Consider the following 21,881-nt stretch of genomic DNA (forward strand, 5'->3'; position numbering starts at 1 on the left):
ATTAAATATAGATCAAAGGAAGTTCTGCCACGAAAAGACCAATTTTTTATAACTCATAGAAAAAATATATCAATAAACAAAAAGCAATCTGGTGTTTCTCACTGTGGCCTATAATGGTCATCTGCTTATGATTAGATTAAGAGCACTTCTGCCACATGCTTTGGGCTTTTCATGTATTCTCCCATATGTTTAGCATGATCGTGTATTACTTTCATAAGCTCCAAAGGTATTTTCTTAAATCTTAGACACTGAGACACAATCTTTTATTATGAAAAAATCTTTTATAAAAAAGACAAAGACAAAATCTCCTAAGATGTTTTCAATCTTAGCCACTGAGATATAATCTTTTTTTTTCACATAAATCACTACTGTGTAATAAATATGTTAATATATTTTGAAAATACATTGATAATTAACTCTAGTCAAAATTAAATTTAAAACTTTAAAATGACTTCTTATATTGTCACCTATAGATTCTAGTACAAAATCACATTAGATGTTTTCAGATTATTTTCTACTTCAAAATAAGTTAACCATGAACAGATAAATACATTTTATATTCATCTGTAGCTGCTCCAAAAATTAGAAAATTACCTGTTTCTTGTTCCAAACCATTCTCCTTTATCTGTGCTATTGCTATTTATACTTTACTAACTCTTAAAATATATTTGAGGTAACCCCATCATATGTCATCTCTGTGACAGCTGTATCAGAACTATAAATATACAAATTTACATGTGGATATATACACTAGTATATACACATACACATTACATAAATATATACACATGTATGTGTATACTTATACATATACAAATTAAGCACATATACATGTGTATAATATGTACATATAATATACACACACATATACATATATATAAAATGCATAAATAGATGTATGATTGGCATTGTTTACAGATTTCCACCAGAGGTGCCTGTCAATCCAGGCACAGGTTTTATCTACCTGGGCCAACCTGACCAACTAGTTTGAGTGAGCTAACAATAGTTTTGAATTATATATTTCCACTTAAGTGACCAATTGTTTAACTAAATTAGTAAAGAGTATCACAGATTAGAGACCTCATTCCTTTTATTACATTGGTCACCCTTACTTTCCCCAGAGACAAAATCACCAAAATCTCCAAGAGTTGATTCATTAAGCATTTATTTTGTACTTAGTATTTCTCGTTACAGTGAAAAGATTATAAAGTGTGGTAGTTCACAAGTTATAAATGTAGCTGAAAGTATACTGTTTATCTGTGCATCTTGCTATTGAGCCAATAATTTCTAAATTCTTTTCAACAGAAGTAGGAGAAATCTCTTATTGTTTCAAATTTTCAGCTAGTCTCAACGTTAAAGACAATAGGTGATGAGTTCCTTTCACATGACCACAGGACTTGCTGCACATTGTCAAATCAGTCCAGAGGGCACCCCCGGGAGTCTACGCATGAGAAGAACTTGTATTGCAGAACATACTTGTTAAAGAGAATTCTCAGGGGGCTGGCCTGGTGGCATAGTGGTTAAGTTCACGTACTCCTCTTCCGTGGCCCAGAGTTTGCTGGTTCAAGTCCCAGGCACGGACCTACACACCACTCATCAAGCCATGCTGTGGCAGCATCCCACATGCAAAGCAGAGGATGATAGGCACAGATGTTAGCTCAGGGCCAATCTTCCTTATCAAGAACAAAAAAAGAGAGACACAGAATTCTCAAGAGTAAAGACTAGTTCCCTTTCCTTTCCTCTCTACCAAGTGCCCAAACAAACCCTCATACCTTGGGGCTATATGCAGTGAGGGAGGCTAATATTCCCTGGCTAGATGCTTGCCTCTGTGCAGAAACTCACAGCCTGTTCTGTGGGGCATGTGTGAGGTTGGAGCCTCAGGCCTGGCTGATGCTGCCTGTAACAGTAGAGCAAGGAAAGAGAACCTCAGGACAAGTGGGAACAGGCTACACTTCAGAGTTGATGGTGCTTACATGTGAGTTTTCCTGTGGACCAAGTTAACGAGGCTTAAGTAATCCTGCAAGGTCTCCACCCCAGAGGGCTGCCTGGACAGGGGCTCAGAAATGCTCCAGCAATGTGCCACTGGAGGACAGGAGCTGAAGGTCATGAGTGGTCACCTAGGAGTAACACTGCCCACATCCAATAATGGCATGGTGTCGATGGACCCTGCAGGCGACCTCCAAAGAACCCATAAGCGTGTATATGAGAAACAGCAGGCCACGAAAACAAACCAGCACCAGCAAGTACAACAGCCTTCATCCCTCTTCTGCCTCCCTGTGGACTCTGGAGGAGCCAGAAACAGTGGGTAGAAGGAAGTGCAGAGAGGACGGCTGAACTAAAAATGACCTTTCTTTCTGACTGATGATCACCAAGCCAGGTGTCAGGCCTGAGGACAGAAAAGGGGAGACGCTATAAACTGGATGGGAGGACAGAAGTTACAGTGCACATTGTACCCCATTTTTCTCATATTTGAAAATTAGTTGTTCCAATATTTTTAAATGATTCAAAAGCTATGAGATCTGCTGAAAATATCATCCAAAGTAGAGGTGGGAAAAGAATAAAGCTATTTTCTTTTTGTGTCTTACTAAATGTGGCCCATTCAACAAACCAGTTACACTAATAAGTCTCCAACCCATACAAGATTATTTTTTCATAAAGTTAAGTCAGAAAGAAAAGTGAGAAGATATAGAAAACCAAAATGAAAATTGAATATACCTCTTAAAACTTTAACTCCAGAATATAAACATATCAACAACTACTTTAAATGTAAATGGACTAAACACTCATTCAAGTGGCAAAGGTTGTCAATACGAATAAAATAACAGCAATAACAATAATAAAGCAAGAATCAAACATATGTTCTCCAGAAAGAGAAACATTTTAAATAGAAACATTAGTTGGAAGAAAGGGAAAAGTTATACCATGCATACAAACAGCTAAACTGGCTAAATTAATATAAGACAAATAGACTTCAACACAAGGAGTATTACTAGACACAAAGAGGAACACTTTATGATGATAAAGGGGCAAAATCTGAAAGGGTTGTACGAGCCCAAGCCCTCTACTTAAGAGATAAGGGAGCTGAGACAGATGACTTGCTCAAGGACACGCAGTTAGCTAGGGGAAGGGCCAGCTAAAACTCACTTCTCCCAATTTCCTTTTCAGAGCTTTTTCTATATTACTAGTGCCCCTAATCTAAGCTCATGCAACATGCCATCAACTGGGGGACCACAGAGAATGGGAGAGAGAGGGTGGGATCTTGAGCAATGTCTGGCTCCAGATCCAAGTACTGCAATTTGCTGGTTGTGTGGCCCTGAACAAATTACCTAAGTGGCCTCAGTTTCCTTATCTGTAGAATGGGAATCCCTCCACCCATCTCACAGGATTGATGTGAAAAGTGACGATGAGGAAGAGGAGGTCAATAACTTGCCCAAGGTCACTCAGTAGTCACTTAGCTAGTTGGTGACAAGGCGAGGACCCCACAGTACACACAACCATTTTGCTGTCTCCCAATGAGTTATGCCCAAATGTAAGTACCTGGTAGAATGCTTGACCTTTACGAGGCACTTGAAAAATACTGATTTCCTTCCCAATACACTGATGCTATACTTGAGAGTAACTTTAGAAAGCTATTTTCTGTGCGGAATCCTCAGCTATAAAATATATCCTTTTCAATCCAGATGAAATAAGTTTCAAGTGATCTCTTCTGTCATGTTCGCTCTGCCTGACTCTTTGTAAGGTCATATAGTCTAAATGAGCAAAGCAGACAGGGTAAAAATTTCAATGATAATTTAATTCATATCACCTCTTATACTCCAAAATGAGTCATGCGATGGACACATTTTATAACATCCCTCCAAAAAAAGAGTTTAAACATATTTTTTTCAAAGGAAGAAACAGACGTTCTTCCAGATGTTGTGGTTATAATATCCAGAGAGTCAGAGCCTCAGGACTGGGAGCCCAACCTTCAGTTTGTTGAAGGATTCTTAGGAAAATGAACTCTTTCTCGTAAGTCTGTGCTGTATAAGGCCAATCCCCGTATAAAATGTTCACATATCTTGACAATTTTCTGGATTATTTTTATTACGTAACTGAGGATGTCATAGGAACAGGCATTTACAATCACACTGGGCTCTATGTTTTCAGAGTCTAGTCAACTCTCCTAAATGTCAAGGTTATAGCCAAGGTCAATATATTTTCAGCCCAGGAAAGTGGGTTTCAGCAAGATAGAAAGATGCCCACTGTGCTGCCTCACATAAACACAGGAAATTTAAGAGTAAGACAAAACTTGATAATTAATGTTAAAAAATGCATTGCTTAGCTACCAATTTTAGAAACAGCAGAATGCATACAAATCCAAAATAGGATGTATGAAACCATGAAATGACAAGAGATGCAGAATAGCAGCATGTGGTCAGTGTCCCCATCTTACAGATTCATTTTAGGACATATGTAAGGGCCTACTACGTGTCAGCTACTATACAAATCTGATTGAAAAACTGAGAATGAGTTATGATCGCTTGAAAGAACCAAACAGCTCAAAATTAGTTTATTCAAATAAATTCAAAGGAAGTCATGAGGTCACTGAAATTTCATGCACATACATAAACGGGTCAAGACATCTTATTACCTTGACCCCATTCTATGTTGTAGTATGTCAGGTTCTGGATACAGCATTATTTTTTTTGTTGGTGAGGAAGATTTTCCCTGAACGAACATCTGTGCCAATCTTCCTCTATTTTTTAGTATGTGAGCAGCCAGCACAGTGTGGCCACTAACAGTGGTGTGGGCTCTGTGCCCGGGAACCAAACCCAGGCCCCCAAAGCAGAGTGCACTGAACTTAACCACGAGGCCATCGGGGCTGGCCCCTGGTTACAGTATTTTAAATAAAATGTATCATATCTGAACTATCCAGTTTCTGCATGATTTAAGAAGAAAGCACCATCCTGTTTAAAAAGCACCAAATCAAGCAAAATATGACATTGCACTTAATGAAAGTCCACACAATTTATTCTCCATACAATATTATAGAATAAAGTATATTAGAAAAGAAAAGCGCCTACTACCTAAAAAGAAATTAAAAGATTTTCTGGACTACTTAAAAGTTCAGTTAGAAGTTAAAAGTTAAGAAAGAAGAACCAAACCATTTTTTTGTTGTTGTTTAAAAAAACTTACCCTCTGACTTAGAGTGACAGCAGAGAAGTTCCATAAGTACACATTACTTATCAAACTATAAATTAGGCAATGATTCAAGCTCCTAATTATGGAAAATGATTTAATCTCACTTATCATGAAAGGTTTCCACTCTAAGACTCCTTAAAGAAGGATGTAAAACTTACATAGGAAAGATACATAGATAGACAGATGGACTGACTAAAGGATCTACACGATTTGTCTAACCCCTGCCCATAAACAAACTAACTTACGAAAGTTCAGTGAAAGCAAATCCCCTGAAAACTAAGCCAACTCAGGAACAAAATCCCCTTTTCAAATTAGGATTACATGTTCAAATATCAAAATTATAATTTTGAAATCATGAAAGAGTACACATGTTTTTTTAAATCACTATTCTAATTTTGACCATTCTGTTTTCCTAAATATTGCCAACTACATTCTTTTAAACAAATTTATTCAACAAACAAGGATAAAGTGCCTGCTATGTGCCACCTATTGTGCGAGCCGAACGAAGACGAAACAGACAACCTCAGCCTAAGAAGCGCAGTGTGTGTGTTGGGGTGTGCAGGTGTGTGTATGCGTGTGTCTAGAGGCAGGACACTGGAAGTTAAACAGGTAAACAAACATAGTATCACAAGGGCTATGGAGACAGCATTCATAAAAAAAGAAACAGTAGCCGGCCTGATGGCGCAGCAGTTAAGTGCGCAAGTTCTGCTTCGGCGCCCCAGGGTTCGCCAGTTAGGATCCCGGGTGCGGACATGGCACCGCTTGGCAAGCCATGCTGTAGTAGGTGTCCCACATAGAAAGTAGAGGAAAACAGGCACGGATATTAGCTCAGGGCCAGTCTTCCTCAGCAAAAAGAGAAGGATTGGCAGCAGTTAGCTCAGGGCTAATCTTCCTCAAAAAGAGAAAAGAAAAGAAAAGAAACAGCAGAACAAATAAATCATTTATACTATTGTGGTCTATAATACTTTCATTTGTTTCAGTTTTGCTATCAATAGGACTGCTTTGAGCTGCATGTAAAGAAACCCCACTGTATTAGTTTGCTAGGGCTGCCATAACAAATACCCCAGACCGGGTGGTTTACAACAGAAATTATTTCCTCACTGTTCTGGAGGCTGCAAGTTCAAGATCAAGGTGCCAACAGGATTGTTTTCTGGGAACTTTCCTTGGCATAAAGACAGCCACATTCTCACTGTGTGCTCACACAGCCTTTCCTCTGTGCACACACATCCTTGGTTTCTTTCCTGTATCCTAATATCCTCTTCTTAAAAGGACACTGGTCACAGTGGAACAGGTCCCATCCTAACAGTTTCATTTTTAATTTATTTATCTCTTATCCCCAAATACAGTCACATTCTGAGGTACTGTGGGTTACCGCTTCAACATATGAATTTTGGAGTGACACAATTCAGTCCATAACACCCATCAAAGAGACTTAATCAAATTGTCACTTATTTTTCTCAGTTAACAAGAAATTCATAGGTAAGTTGATCAAGGCTGGTGAAGCCACTCAAGTAAGTCATCAAGAAACTGGGCGCCCTCTACTTCCGGTACTGCCATCCTCAGTGTGTGGCTCTCATTGTCATAACCACAAGATGGCAGCTGCAAGTCTAAGCATCATGTCCCAGTTCCAGGACGGAAAGGAAGAAATGAGGGAGAAAAAGCCTACACAATGATGTCTATCTATATCTCCCTGGCCAGAACTGGGTGAGCACTCCTGGCTACAGTGTAGGCCAAGAAGGGGAGATTTTTAAGTGGACACATTGCTACCCTGAACCAAAAGGACAGCTCCATCAGATAGAAGGGAGGGAGAAGTGTGTCCCACATACCTCGCTGACCACAGATGTTGCCGTATAGATTCAGATAGACCTCAGTTTGAAGCCTGCCTGTGCCAATGATCAACTGTGTGACCCTGAAGAAGTGCTTCAATCACTCAGTTTTCTGAGTATCAAACAGTGGTAATTATACCACCTTTGATTCGCTGAGAGAATTAACTAGCTGCATTTATTGGTAAGGCCCAGGACACACTGCCTAGGCCAAAAGGACACTGGGGTGGGGCCTGGTCTTAAAGTACCCTGGGAAATCACAACTTTCTAAAAATACCACAAAGCCACCTGTAAAGACTCAAAAATATCAAAGAACTGGCTCCATTTCTTTACAGTGTGACTTTGCACAAATCCCGTTCATTCCACAGCGTGGCCCGAGAGCCTGCAGTCTCCATCTATCTCGTGCGTGCGTGTGTCTGTGTGTGTGTGACACTTCCTTCCTGATGGTCTTACACCTTACATGAGGTGGGGGTAGGAAGCACTGATTCACTAGCACTTGTGTTCCTGGCATCGTATGTCTTCTGCCCAAAAAAAGGGTACTTTCATCTGTAGGAGGAAAAGGACACGAATTTCTCTTGAGATATTCTAGACCAGAAACCCTATTTAGAAGTGGGGTCTACCCTGCAGGTAATGCATGCCTTCACCTCTCCAACAAAGCTTGGTTTGGTAAACCCAGCCTTGGTCTGGTAAAAAGTGAAAATCTCCAGAAGGTTTTTAAAAGGTATTTGCCACTCAATCAAAGAGTGGATTCTTCCTGGTTATCAATCTTGATATGAAACCTGTTGGTCTGCCATGTTTATAAATTCAAGCTGAGAAAATAAAAAGTAACATGTAACAGAACGTTTCAAAAGAGCCTGGTTCCGGCAGAGTTACTTTCAGGATCAGTATTAATACCCAAATGATCTGTGCTTTTACATTTCCTCCCTTCTCTCCGATAGCTGCACAAGAAACTTCTACGTGTTACTCATGACAGATGGGAGAGGAGCTTTAACCAGTTACTTTGAAATTCTTTCAAAGAGAATGAAAAATGGACAGAATGAGGCCAGACTTTAGATTCTCAGAGGGCCTCACAGGTCCAAAAAGGCTCTAACTAAAAGGAAACATTCTCCATCTGTATTTCTAAACTGCTATGGTGAAATACTTTCTCAGAAGCTGCAATAACTAAACTACAATCCTTCTTCATGTTGTCTCCATTCAAATTTGAATAAGGATATATCTAATAATTAACATACTTAGCCAACATGTTTTCAACACAAAGCTAAAAGAAAGGTGCTAAATCAAAAAGATGCCAGTTAGGAAGAAGAAACCTCTTAAACATTGCTGACGCTCCAAGCTCAGGGAGAAGGGCACGGTTAAGACCGTCAAAGCCAATATTTTCGTAAGACTCAACCAACAACATGAATAAAATGCTCCCTCCTGATTTTGGAATTGCAAAAGATACTCTCTTAAAAACAATATTCAGCAGACTATTTTCCTTCAATTAATTAAGAGCTCTCTTGTTTTCTCTTTGGCACTGATATATTCAGAGGTCATTTGGAAAATACAATGCTAAAATAAATACAAAGCATTTTAGATTACCAAGAGTTCCACTTAATAAAAATAATCTGATTAAATAAATGCTCTCTCCCTCTAAATTTCCAGCAAGTTTGAAATCAAAAAATTTCTCTGATTTGGGATTCTATCATAGTGTAAGAAAAATAAGCATCACTTGATTAAAATCAAACTCATAAAATAGAAAAACACTAAGAGAGTGTGCCCACCAGGACTAGATGATAAACTATATTCAGAGAAATGTCTCCTCTGGTCTAAGTATACTAATAAATTATAATATCAGAATTTCTGTTACCAGAAATAACGAATATAGAGTTTTCAAATTATTGATCATCTTTCCAAATTGATCATCGTGCTACTTCTCAGTGACCAGTGTAAATAATCATGGAACACTTTTTCCCTCTGTAATAAGTCTGCAGATGGCTTCAATTTATTAAACATGGCACTTCTTCTGCTTATTCATCAGACTGCTTTCCTAATTTGCCCAGTCTGCAGACTTTGCAATAATGGCATTTGGTTATTCATCCATTTAAGAGATGTTGATTTAGTTTCTAATATGCACCAGATTCTTCCCTTCCCCAGGAAAGTCATGCTGTGGCTAAAATTTGCAAACAATTTCAACAGGAGGACTGAGGATTTGCACCCAACCTGGAGGTGAAATCAAGGAAGGCTTTCTGGAAAAGACGGCAACTATGTGAAGTTTGTAAAGGTCTATAGGATTCAGCCAGTCAAAGAAGGGGATTGAGTGCCAAGTCGGCAAAGGCACTGTGGCCACAGACCTCGCATCCTTGGAATTTTAATATAGCTTAGTAAAGGCGACGTAAATAAAGGCATTCAAACTTCACTGTAGAGCTCCGGCCCATGGATAGCTTGTATTTAGCAAATTAGGGAAACAGAATTAAATTCTGAAAGCAACAGGAAGCTGTTGAAGCATTTTAGAGGTAATGCTATAATAAGATTTGTCTTGTGCAAAATTCCTTCAGCTGAGCATGGAGAATAAATGAGCAAAGATGTAAACTTATAAAGTAGCCGTTTATTTGCCTAGAGAAACAGGGAAACTGAAGGGTTATTGGAGCAAGCAAGACATGAGTCACTGAGGACATACACTTAAGCAGCGGCAATGGGAGAGGAGAGGACAGATAGATGCTGTTGGCGCAACAGATTGGTGACTTGTTTCACAAAAATGTAGAAGCCAGGATGAGACAGGGTTGGAATGAAGTTGAGGACTTCTGTTTTGGACGCACAGATCTGAGAGTACTCACAGGACTTCAACATTAAGATTTCCAGAAGAAAACTGGATAGAATTGGAGCTCAGAGAAGAGGTCAGGGATATGGGACTCATCTGCGAACAAGTGGTTGTAAAAATGGTAGAAGTGAATGAGTTATCTCGTAGTGAAAGAGTCTGTGGAGTAAGAAGAGTCTACAGTGATGTAGAGACCTGCAGAGAATACCATTTGAGGGCTGGGTGATGGATAAGATACTTCCAAAGCTCTGCGTCTAACGTAGGACAACAGTATAGACTGGACAAGCAAGCCCATGCAATCAGGGCCTTCAGAAGTCCACAAGGGTAACAGCAGAAATGAATTAATCTAGTACAATTCCTTCAGGATGGAGAAGTGAAGTGGCTTCCCTAGAGTCACCAACTTGGGGAATGGGCACACAGCAGTTGTAATGGCTAGTGTCTTGGTTTCTTACACCATAAAATTTGGAGGTAAGAAAAAATGAACTCTTGATATTCCTTACTGCAGTGTGATTTTATGATTCTAATCAAGTTTCATTGCTCGTTCATTCAAGACAAGCACACAAACTAAACAGAGCAGTCTTCACCTTTTCAAACAACAGAGCCAAGAAAGCAAGAGAATAAATGAGGCTGAAATCTGAGTCTTACTGCCAATACCAAACAATGGGAAAATACAGCTCGTCTCTTCTTGGTGATGCTAATGATTCAGTTAAATTGACTTCTTTGAAGGAAAATTACTGTTAATAACCTTAATTTCCTCCTAGTCTTTTCCCCCCAGGTACCTGACATTTTAGATAAAATATTTTCTTAAAATATTAAAAGCAAAGGAATTATATCTTAGGTATCCAACTCCACATTGACAGACTTTACGAATCCCTTTCGTCTCTCTTGTCTATAGCCTACACTTTTGGTTCACCAGTTAAATACATAAAGTTTCCCATTCTATGCATTTCCCAAGAAAACCATTCCAATTGACTAAAAGAATTTTTTTTAAATGTTACTCTAAAGCCCCCCACAAATCTTACTGATACCAGCCACGTGCCACCATAGAATACTCCCAACTTCAATTTAAATTGAGTCATGGTATCTGCAGTTTTCTTTTCTTTGTCCACAAAACCAGGCCATAGACTTTCCATCTTGGCCTGACCTCTCACCCCTGCACAACTTCGCTCTAGAATGGCAGGTGGGTAGAGTCTGCCATTTGCCTCCCCAGGCCTATTCTCCATCCTTCTCCACCCCTGCCTCCTCTCCCTTGCCCTCTGGCTTCTGTCTGGGTTTAGCTAGTGGAAGGCACAAACCAGAGTTTGGGGGCAGGAGGAAAGTGAGGTGGGCGTGTTTATTCCCCTGCTATCTCCCTGCAGAGATATTACAGCTTGGTTGTGTCCCTCTAATTTACAAAAGGGCACAGCTCTTGTCAGAGAGCCCTTCTGGCCCCTTCACTTGGAGTAGGAACGGTTCCCTATTGTTGCTCAGTCTCTATTCAGCACTCACCCTGGCTGTGGTCCCTCCAAGCACACCTTCTCACCTTCTCAACCACACCTGCCCACACCTTCTCAACCACACCTGCCCACACCTTCTCAAGGGTCCCTTTATTAAAGCCCTCCTCAAAAGACTCAGTTTATACTTGCCATCTGTTCCCCAACAGGACCCTGAATGACAGAGGGTTGAAGAACGACCAGGTGGGGCCCTCCATTGTGGCTTTCACAGACATTACCAAAGGAAACTGTAAACTGTAAAACGCTGTAACATTTCCATGAGCAAAACCTAGTACAGACTTTCTGGAATATGCAAGGTTTCAATGCCAAGGAAAGATGACTGAATCTTACCATATTTCTACAATTCACAATGTGCTGTAAAAATAAACATGCAGAAGGCAGAGAATCAGAATCTGAATGTCATTGCCAACCTAACCAGAATTTTTCGTAAAAATGGATATCTGGAGAAACAGATGAAAGAACAGAATCCATCTTTGAAAACAGAAACAATATTTCATTTTCCTGCTGTTTACCCACATTAAGATTTACTAGCATTGATATTGTGACGCTTTAGAGTGATTCCAAGTCTTTCAAGGGATGTCACAAAATCCTAAAAATTTACTAATAATTTACTCCATATTATTGATAAAATCTATAGTTATTAAAGGTATCACTTCTGAAAAAAGACGGGAATCAGTGACCTAGATTTTCCGTATTTTTCCCAATATCTCTCTAAATAAAAATACAGTGTAGTTTCTAATTTATATAGCCCTTTGTCCACATACCATGTCTAAGTATAATGGAAATTAACTTCAAGTATCTATTAACTAGTAAAACAATAAAATAGCATTATATCTGAACCTTCTACTTCAAGTAGAAGGTAAAAAGAGATTCTTAAATAATTAAGTATTTGAAAGTCTAAAGCTATAAATACACCTAGACAGAATTTTTAGCAATGAAATTAACTTGATTTTCCTTTAACTTGAGGTCAATTTCAACCTCTGTTGGCTGTGCAGGACCTCACTTCTTTGACCATATATTCAAGGATGCTCATGACATGTCCCTGGTCTGAGGAGTCTAGAGTTTCACAACTAACCATATAGATTAGAATATAGATTTTCAACTCTGATTCTACAAGATATCTCTTTACTAAAGAGTTTTTAAATTAGCCTCTTAAGTGGTAAATTCTTTTTGATTAAGTATTGTATTTTCAAGGAATTTTAAGGACAAAGACTATTTCTTAAGTTATTTCCTGGTGTACTGTATATAACCAAAATCTGACTGAATTAGTAAAGCCATGTGACAATGTGGGACATGCTTCAATTAGAGGAAATGCTCATAATTTGAGGCTCCACTAGATAGAAATTCCATAGAGAGCTTTTTTAAAGGCAATTTGGCAGTGCTCTCCCAAAATGTAAAATGTATATACCCTTTTGACCAAATAGTTCTGTTTCTAGGAATTTAGCTACAAGAAATTCTCACACATGTGCGTGAAGACCTACGTACAAAGACCTTCAATCTTCCAGTTTGCCACAGAGAAAACAGGAGAATAGCTAAATAAAATACAGTACGCCCACACTACCCAAGTTTATGTACTGTTACAAAGAAAAAGATAATGTAATGTTAGGAAGAAAAAGATAACTAGTATACTCACACGGAAAGATCTCAAAGATACACATTAAGTGGATCAAAGCAAGTCACAGAAAACTGTATACAGTATGAGCCAGTTTATGTAATAAGAAAAAGACACATACATATACTTACATATGTAAATGCATAGAAAAAGGAGAGAAAAGAGGTGCTCTAAGCTGTTGCCAATAGTTATATCTGGGAATGGGTGTAGGTGGGAAAGAGTTATTTTACATTTTGCTTCTGTATTTCTGCATTATTTCAACTGGAACATATGAATGTATTGTGTACCTCATTTTAAAAACCAATGAAAACAAAACATTAACAGAAATTCTAGAGACGGCTTTGGTGATTTGTCCAACGACAGAGTATCAGCAGATGTGAAAGAAACTCACCTCAAAGGGACTTCGCTTTCACTTGATCCAATGGGATCTCTCATTGAAGGGCCAAAGGGAAAATCAGGGCTGTTAAGTAGAGCGCAGACTGCAACACCAACCCTGTACGTCCAGGACAAATACAGCAACTATCAAACAGCCGTGGGGATACTGCACAACTGGTTAGACTTCAAACCAGCGATGCAGGCAAGGGAACCTCCACGTCCTCATAAACGAAGTCACCCACTTCTCCATACTTAGGTGTTCTTATTTTAAAGGAGCACCAAGAAAGAGGAGATAAAAACATGTTCTGCCTTGCTAAATTGGTTTATTTGCTAACATCCTAAGAAAAAAAGGAGAGAGAGAAAAAACAGGCAGAAATTCAGAAGCTGAAATTTATGTCCACTGGAAAGAAACGGCCATAACAACCTTCGTAAGAAATTTAACGGGGCGGGGGGGGGAGGGGGGAGCATGAATAAAGAAGACGGTGTACTTAAAGACGAAACTACTGACATTTTCTGGTACACAGTGTTGCCAGGCACTTACAGCTGACAAAAGGCTCAAAATGGGAGCTCACTGGCCGAATTTGTTCAATGAATATGTTTTGTTTGGCCACCCCATGGGCTGACACGTTTTTTATTCCAATTATTTCTAAACATTTTTAAATGAGATCTCACACTTAGAATAAATCTGGATTTCATGCTTCTCTTGAAAATGGAGAGGCGCTGGCAACCCTGAGCCCCACGCTCAGCTGGCAGAAATCTGTCAGACCTGCGGCTCCCCAGGAAGGGGCATGGTAGAGCTCCCCATGGACACAGCCCCCACTCCCTAGGGTCTCAGCCCATGTACCTGTGAATTAGATGAGGACACATGGCTTTATCCTCAACTTCCTATTTCAGTTCCGTGTTCACAGCAGAGTTGCCAGAAGCTTCTCTCAGAGTTGCCAGAAGCTTCTCTGTCACACCTCAGCCATGTCACTTAAAATAACGGTCATAAAACTTTTTATTGTAACAAACCTTTCAGCAGCATGGACTTAGTGGCAGGTAACAGAGCACAGTGGTTAGAAGCTGGAGTTCAGTTCAAATCTCATCTCCAACTTTAACTCCCTGAAGTCAGTAACTTCACCTTTCCAAGCCTCAGTTTCCCCAGATGTAAAATGGAAATACTAGTAGTAACCACCAAAATAGCTGTTGGGAAGATTAAAGGATGAGGCGTATTTTAAGGGCTCAAAATATCTGTTGTTTTGTCACTGTTGTTGCTATTACTACATAAAGCAGAGACAGGGAGCGCTCCCACTGAAGCCCTGTGGGAAAACAGGAGTGCAAAACCTCCCCCTAGACATCAAAGATACCCACATTATTCTAGTGGATGCCTCTCTCCTTCCAGGCCTAAATGGCTTAATATGGTCTTTTTCAAAAGCTTGGCTGGAAGACACAGACGCCCTGGGGATAGCATCTGGCTTCACTGAGTTATCTTTTGAAACCCCACAGTCACAGAATTTTGAGACAGTTAGGGCTGAATTAATGTTAGGTCCCTCTGCCTAACAGCAGTCACAAAGTCAGAAAAGTCCAGAAGAAGATACAGAACTTCACAGAGGTCCTAAAAGGTGACTGGAGCTTTCCGTATTTGCAAGGGGGCAGAACAAATGTCCCTTACTAAAAGTTTTCTAGGGTGTGCCAGCCCAGTGGCATGGTGGTTGAGGTCGCCCACTCCACTTTGGTGGCCTGGGGTTTGCGGGTTCAGATCCCCAAAAAAGTTTTATAGGAATTCAGCATGCTTTGGATGGATAGGTCAATGGCATTTGCCCCTCTGGCAGAGGAGAACTGGCGGGTGAGCAGGAATACTGGTAGTATTAGTACGAGAAGGACTAATAGCAGTTGGAGCAACAGTAGTAGTAACACCATACCCAGCATCATTCACAGTATAGTACCAGGCATTTTGCCCTAGAGGGTTATTCTCCTCAGATTACAGATCATGCAACTGAGGCTAAGTGTGGATGCCCAGGGTCAGAGCTAACACACAGCACAGTCAGGATTTGAGCTCAGGTCTGCCTGACTGCAGCACCTGAACATCTCAGCGCCTTTACACTCCTGGGAGCAGAGCTACAGTAGAATCCCCCACTTAGCCACCCAGCTGCCTCCAAGACGGAGTGTAGCCAGAACAGCTGTCCTTTACCTTGAGTGGGTCACACTCCCCCTTCAGTCTGGAGAATCCTACAGACCCTTCTCAGCACAATATTTTTAAATGGATAAAATTAAGCACAAAGGAAGCCAATGATATTGCAATATACTCATCAAAATAATTTTAAAAACTGGATACCCATAGCAATGTATGTCCATCTTTTTCAACCCTTTAAATGCCAAGATCAGCAGTGGCTCTAATACCTGTCTAAATCTTATTTGGAAGTAAGTGAAAATAAAGACTAATTCATTTGCCAGCTCTATTCCTGGAGCTACCAAATTCCATCATCAGACCATTCCAGGGTGGACCTGAGCTGGGGTCCTGTTCTGAGGGAGAGAGCGAGACGTCAAATGTAAATCTAACGGTCTGTGATCTTGTCTCTCTGGATGAGCTACTTACAATTAATTACTTCGAGTTACTTTCTTTCTCCTGTTCTAAGGAAATGGCGACTTCATTCATGTTAGTGGGCCAAAATCATCCTTTAATCGTGCAGGAGGAAAAGAAGGCTTTAAGAAGGGCATTGCCTATTAAAGCAATGATTTGCCTGGCCCGAGGGTGGCTCCTTTGCTGGTGGTGAAATTTCCCAGTCCTCAGCACACCAAAGGATCATGGGAGGAGAGCGGTGAAGGAGACTCCCAGTCAAAGGGATAAGATAACATTATCTTGTGGTCAAGTGTGTGCAACCTTCTCATTGAAAGTTTTATACAGGTGGTAGGCAAGAGAGGTGTTCAGAGAAAAAGCTTCCTCTGATTTATGTCCTTTTCAACTATTTTGATTCCACAAAGGAAAGGAAAGAAAAAGTAGATGGAGTTCATGCAGAGAAAATATTCATCATCTTGAACATCAGGGTCTCCTAGGTGAGATCTGGAAGGTAGGGCCTGGCTGCTTTCATCTCCTCTATAAACTTGGGTTACACCTTCGGCATATGAAAAGCACGCGAAGGCATGTGTTTCCAGCCAGACTAGTAAGCAGGATTTGGGGGCAGTTGTTGCAATCAAGGGAAATGAGCTTTCAATTCTGGGGTGATTTTTTTTTTGAAAACAGGCTTACTTCCAGTAAGGAGAACGCAAACTTCTCGCTCATCTACTCAGTAATTCATTATCACTCAGCTCTACTTCCATTAAGGGGGAAGCAAACCCGTTTTTATATTTGGCTAGCTAAAGAGTCACAGCCTCTGAATGGACAAAACCTTTACACCATTCGAAGGCCTAACGAGATAAATAATATTACACCTTGAGGAAGTATGTCTACTTTAAAGGGGAGGCTTTATCAAAAGAAAAACCATTAAACAGAAAAACAAACACTAAGGAATGGAAGAAAGACCTACACAAGGTTATTAGATTTCCTGAATATTACAGCGAAATAGAAAAAATGTGGGACGGCCAGCACTGAGGATTAAGCAGTGGCCTCGCAAACACAGTTAACATTTGAACACCAACAGCAAAACCAGACAAAGTCGCTGCTGCCGACCACCAGCAATGAAAAGCTATCTTAATTTCTCAATAGGTGGATAAGTCTCTTTGACAGACACTACTATGGTCTACAAGTTCACGTTAAGACATGAAAAGCAACTATTTTAGAAATTTCAGTCTGGACATGAAATACCAGCTGTGATCATTAAAGCGTCTCCATTAGTCCTTGACCTCATTCTGCATATCAAACACAGAAGTTCTTGGTTTTATAGGACTCACTGTGATAGACAGTTGACTAAAAACCTGGGTCATCAGTCCTAATAAACAGGCTGTTTCAGCCTTTACAAGTGGTCACAAACGACGATAACTTAATCATAATCTGCTAAATACTTTTAAGTTTCAAACAATATTTTTGCTTCCCCAAAAATATTTGAGTTCACTATTAAGGGCATTTGTGAAGACCATGAGAAATACGTAATCTTTCTTTCCCATGACTATATTACCTAAGGGCTGTGATCCACAAAGATAACATTTATTCTCAATATAAGATTTTAAAATTAAAAAATCAAATAAACTCGGCAGCTAATTACTAGCACATCATTGAAAAATAATCCACAAAAATTATTTATGAATTCTGCTGAGTTTGCCAGCTACATCTGAAAGTTTGGGGATGAAAAGGCAGACACAAAATCCAGAAGCTGCCTTCACTTTTACCACATCCTTTCGCAAATCAGCATACCAAGGTGATCAATTCAAGGAAAACAAGAGAGCAGCTCTGAAGCTCATTTTCACCTCAATTTTAACTTGGAGGATAGGTTAGGGCTGAATACTAAGCAAGTGCTTAGTCATCATTTCAGTAGTTAATGAATCAAACCCCAAAACGGATTTAGTAGTACCCTAGGAAAATACCACGACGATTTGGATTGCCAAATATAACTGCCCCACGATGCCAAAATCAGCAGTGTACATTAATCTAAAGACGTTGGATATGTTCTTGGGAAAGACGAAACAGTGGGGCTATGAGCACTGGCTTGGTCTCTGCTGGGGATGAAATATTCCCAAGAGGTGACGTAGATTTAAAAAATCCATTTCTGTAAAAGCTTTCTGGTAACTCTGAAGACTTTTTAAACTTCCGTATTTCACCGTCTCACAAGGCAAAAACACACCACCTCAAGATTCTAGGGCATGTAAGTAGTATAACAACACTCAGATTTTCAGGCACCCAAACATACAACTTAGAAAAGAGTATTTGAGAACAAAGCTCTTCTGTGTGGGTGTGCATTTGTCAAATAAAAGGTAGCATTATCCTGACAGACAAAAACGTGTACCCAGTGATCAAACGGAGGCTTAGAAATTGTGTTTTGACAGTTACTTGTAGAATAGCATTTTCACCAGCGATTAATTCAGAGCTGGGGAGTGATATCATCAAAGCTAAATCAAAACTAAGTTCGGATGGTTGGGTAATAACACAGTGGAGGAAAGCGTAATCAGTAATCTAATACAAGGTACCTTTAGTTATATTCTAATCTGCTACATGCAAAGGGTTACTAGTTAAGGCAGCAAAAGTCTCTTTACACTAAAATGCCAATAAAAAAATGCTATTCCATTTAAAAAGTGAATTTTTATGAAAACAGGTGTTCTCCCAAGATGGCAATCATTCATTAAACTTCTAAAGTTCAAAAGGGAGATGACATAAGAGATTAAAACACCAGCAGAAAAATATACAAGGCTGTCCTTTGAAAGACACAGCATTCTAGATTATATAACATAGATAATGGGAGATTAAACCACATGCCCCTGGCCAGCTAGCTTTCTGTTCTTCCGCATGATTCTCTAACTCAGGCCACTGAAGTTTGAAAAGTACATACAATTAGCTTCTCAGTCCACGCACATATTTTTCAAACCAAGAGTCTTCAAAAAAAGAAAAGGATAAAGTTAAAATTTTACACACTCACACAGACACGCAATTTTTCTTTTCGGAAGAACAGAGTTCCTCAGACGCTTTCTTAATCTCCTTGTAGACTTCTAGGTAAAGTCACCAGTTGCTTTTCCTGGTGATGTTTACTCTACGAATCTGATTTCTCTTTAAAGGGGAAACAATTCTATTTTAGATGTTACACAGCTGCTTATGTTTGCACGACATTATTGCCAACCAAATAGAATTATTAAACAGCCATCTTCACACATTCATAACTTAGAGTCCGCCATGTATCACATTTATGGTAAAAAAAATGACCTTTCATGAATGTTTTGGCCAAAATTAAATGTCAAACACGTGCTTTAGAACAATAGCTGGAATCACTATCGAGTAAAAAAAAAAAAAGTTGGGGAATAGAGGGTCATCTCTCCAATACATGCATATTTATGAAAACATAACAGGTATTTGCATCTTTCTCTATAAAAATGCTAGTTTTATGATTCTAGATAAAGTTGCACTTCGACACACTTGGAAATTGGAGAATTCCGTATTTCCATACTTCTATATAGTACTGCCTACAAAGTCTACAGTCAGAAGTACCGTACGACATAGACAAGGTCTAATTAGTTAAGGAAAAGGCAACTTTAAAATTCTGAAAATAAGACATCATCGTTTACATGCTTTTAGGAGGCCCGAAGACTGCTCCCAACGAGTGCCGGCCTGTCAGTGTTGTTTTAAGTGGAAATGGTCAATCATGTCTATTATTTCCCCAGAAGAGGTAAGATCCACACGCACACACATTTACAGGCATTGCACGGTGCCAACTATTTCCAACCAAAATAATCATATACACGTCGGGCCGAGCTATTTCTAGCCAGAAGTGGTGAACGTCTGCAGTCTAAGGAAACACAGAAAGCGATGATTATAAGGAAGGAGGTGGCGGCGGGGACCCCTGCCTCCCGCACGCGCAGGGCGCCTAGCACCCCGCACCTGCACCGGCTACTCGGCCGGGCATCCGGGTGCGCGCGCGCGCGTCCGGGACGCACCCGCCGGGAGCAAACAAGCCCCGCGGGCCCGGGCGGGCGGGAGCATCCTCGGGCGGGACCTGAAATGCCTTCTCCTACCTGTCACTTTGCCCGGAGCTGCTGCCGGGGATGTGGCAACGGCCGCCGCCTGGAGACCCAGTGTGTGCGCGCGCGTGAGTGCGCGCGTGTGTCTGTGAGATCTTGTTTGCGGTGCAGCTCACTTACTGCTCCCGGCGCCACCAACCCCCTCCCCCATAAAGAGCCGGCCGCCGAGCCCCCTCCCGGCGCGCCCAGTCCCGCCCCTCGCCTGCCCCCGCGCCCCCACCCCGCCTCCCTGCCGCCCCGGCGCGCGGTCCTTACCTCGGCCGAGGCGGGGGTCTCCGGGGCGCTCCTCCGCGAAGCCGCGGGGCAGCGCCGGCCCACTCCGCCCGCCTGCCCGCTCGCCCGCCGGGCTCGGCGTGTCCCCGGCTCCGGGCCCCGCCGCCCCTCCGTGGCCCGCTGCTCCCGCCTCGCCAGCCCCAGAGTCTCCCTCCTCGTTCTCGCCTCCCGGCTCCAGAGCCCGAGCTGTCGCCTCGCAGCCCCAACCTGCCCAGGCTACGGAGCATGCCCAGTGCGGCGCGCCCGGGCTGGGCTGGGGGTGGGCAGGGGCCGGGCCGGCCGCCCGGCGGCCGCGAGCCGGCGGGGCGGGGAGGGGGCGCCGGCAGGGCTAGGGGCGCCGCCTCGCCGCCAGGGGCCGGCGGCCCAGGGGGGTGGAGGGCAGCGCTACGAGAAGGTGGGTGGGGCGTCCGGGGAAGCCTCCCCGCGGCGCGCTCCTCGGGGGTCTCTCCAGCCGCCCCCCGGCGTCCCAGCGCGGCGGCACGTGCCCAGTGCCTGGGGTCCGGATGCGCCCTGCGTGGCGCCGGGCGCAGAACCTTAAGGGGGAGGGCAGAGTGGCACCCTTCTCCGAAGGGAGACCCGCAGCCTGCCGTGGGCCATGGGGCGGGGGTGGGGGTAAGGAGTGAAGGGAGATCAGGACTGGCAAAAACAGGTACCTCAAAGCTGCTGGCGGAGGTGGAGGGAGTGTTTATTTGTTGATATCTTGTTTAATAAACACATAAAGCGCTTACAGTGCACTGTTCTAAACGCTTTTTATTCGTATAATCGTTAAAACAATCTTCCAAAGCAAGTACTACTATAATCTTTTTTTTTCTCAAGGTTTAAACTGAGCCATAGAGAAATTAAGTGGTTCCAAAAAGTCTTCCCCAAAGCGCAACCTCAGAGACGCAAACCCCCCAGACTTTGGTCCCTGGAATGCTGGGACGCTGCTCCAGCCAGTCCCCGGCTCGCCCCTGCCCTACAACGGCCCCCGGGTGGCTCCGAGTCACCCTCGCACTCAGATCCTAACGGTGTTCAGTCTAGCATCACTCTTTGTGTGGACCCTCACAACGTGCTGCTCCAGGACTCCCGGGAGGGCTCCCTCCTCCCGGAGGCCACTCCGCCTCCTCCTCCCGGCCGGCGGCCACCAAAACCCGGAGACGTGGCACCTGCGCACTGGGGACTGGGGCCACGCTCGCAGCTGAACTGGGCATGCTCAGCCGCCAGAGTAGGTCCGGCTGACCAGGAGGAAAGAGCGAGCCTGGCCGCCCGAGCAGTGTTGGGAATAGACGGAGAATGTGTGCGCAAGCAGTGGTCCAGACTCCCAGGGCTAGATGCAGTTGCAGACGCAGAAGCCTAGTTCCCCGGGCACATCCTGGCCTTTTCCAGGCAAGGCTAAGAGGGAAATAATCAAAACTTTACCAACTGGGCATCCTTAAGGGGGAGGGAGCTGAGAACTCCCCAGCTAAACTGCCAGGCTGCAATTTTAGCCCTGAAAAGAGTTCCTGAGCCGCTGAGCCTGTCTGCCTGTGAGGAAGCCAGGAAAAATAGGCTAAACCAAGTTTCCCGGGAAAAGCTGGGTGGCTCTTTATTGTTCAGGGGTCTTCAAGATGTGGTGACCTTGAGTGATGCCAGGGTGTCACGCAGCTCTTCTCAAACTGGAATGTGCACACAAACCACCTGGAGATCTTCAAGTGCAGATTCTGATTCAGCAGGTC

General features: G+C 42.2%; 1 protein-coding gene across 3 annotated transcripts in view; it reads right to left on the bottom strand.

Annotated features, from left to right (window-relative positions):
- PLCB4 (phospholipase C beta 4) overlaps positions 1-20,653 on the bottom strand; it is a 380,701-nt gene extending 360,048 nt beyond the window's left edge. Inside the window, exon 1 of one of the 3 annotated variants that reach the window (XM_046679316.1) lies at positions 20,170-20,653. The gene's annotated coding sequence lies outside the window, so the exon portion shown is untranslated. Of the gene's footprint in view, positions 1-19,908; positions 20,063-20,169 lie in introns of those variants that run through there. The other 2 variants (XM_046679314.1, XM_046679315.1) reach the window with 2 other exon arrangements.
- Between the last annotated feature and the right edge of the window lie 1,228 nt (positions 20,654-21,881).

Source organism: Equus quagga, chromosome 12, assembly GCF_021613505.1.
Source record: "Equus quagga isolate Etosha38 chromosome 12, UCLA_HA_Equagga_1.0, whole genome shotgun sequence".
Taxonomy (NCBI): domain Eukaryota; kingdom Metazoa; phylum Chordata; class Mammalia; order Perissodactyla; family Equidae; genus Equus; species Equus quagga.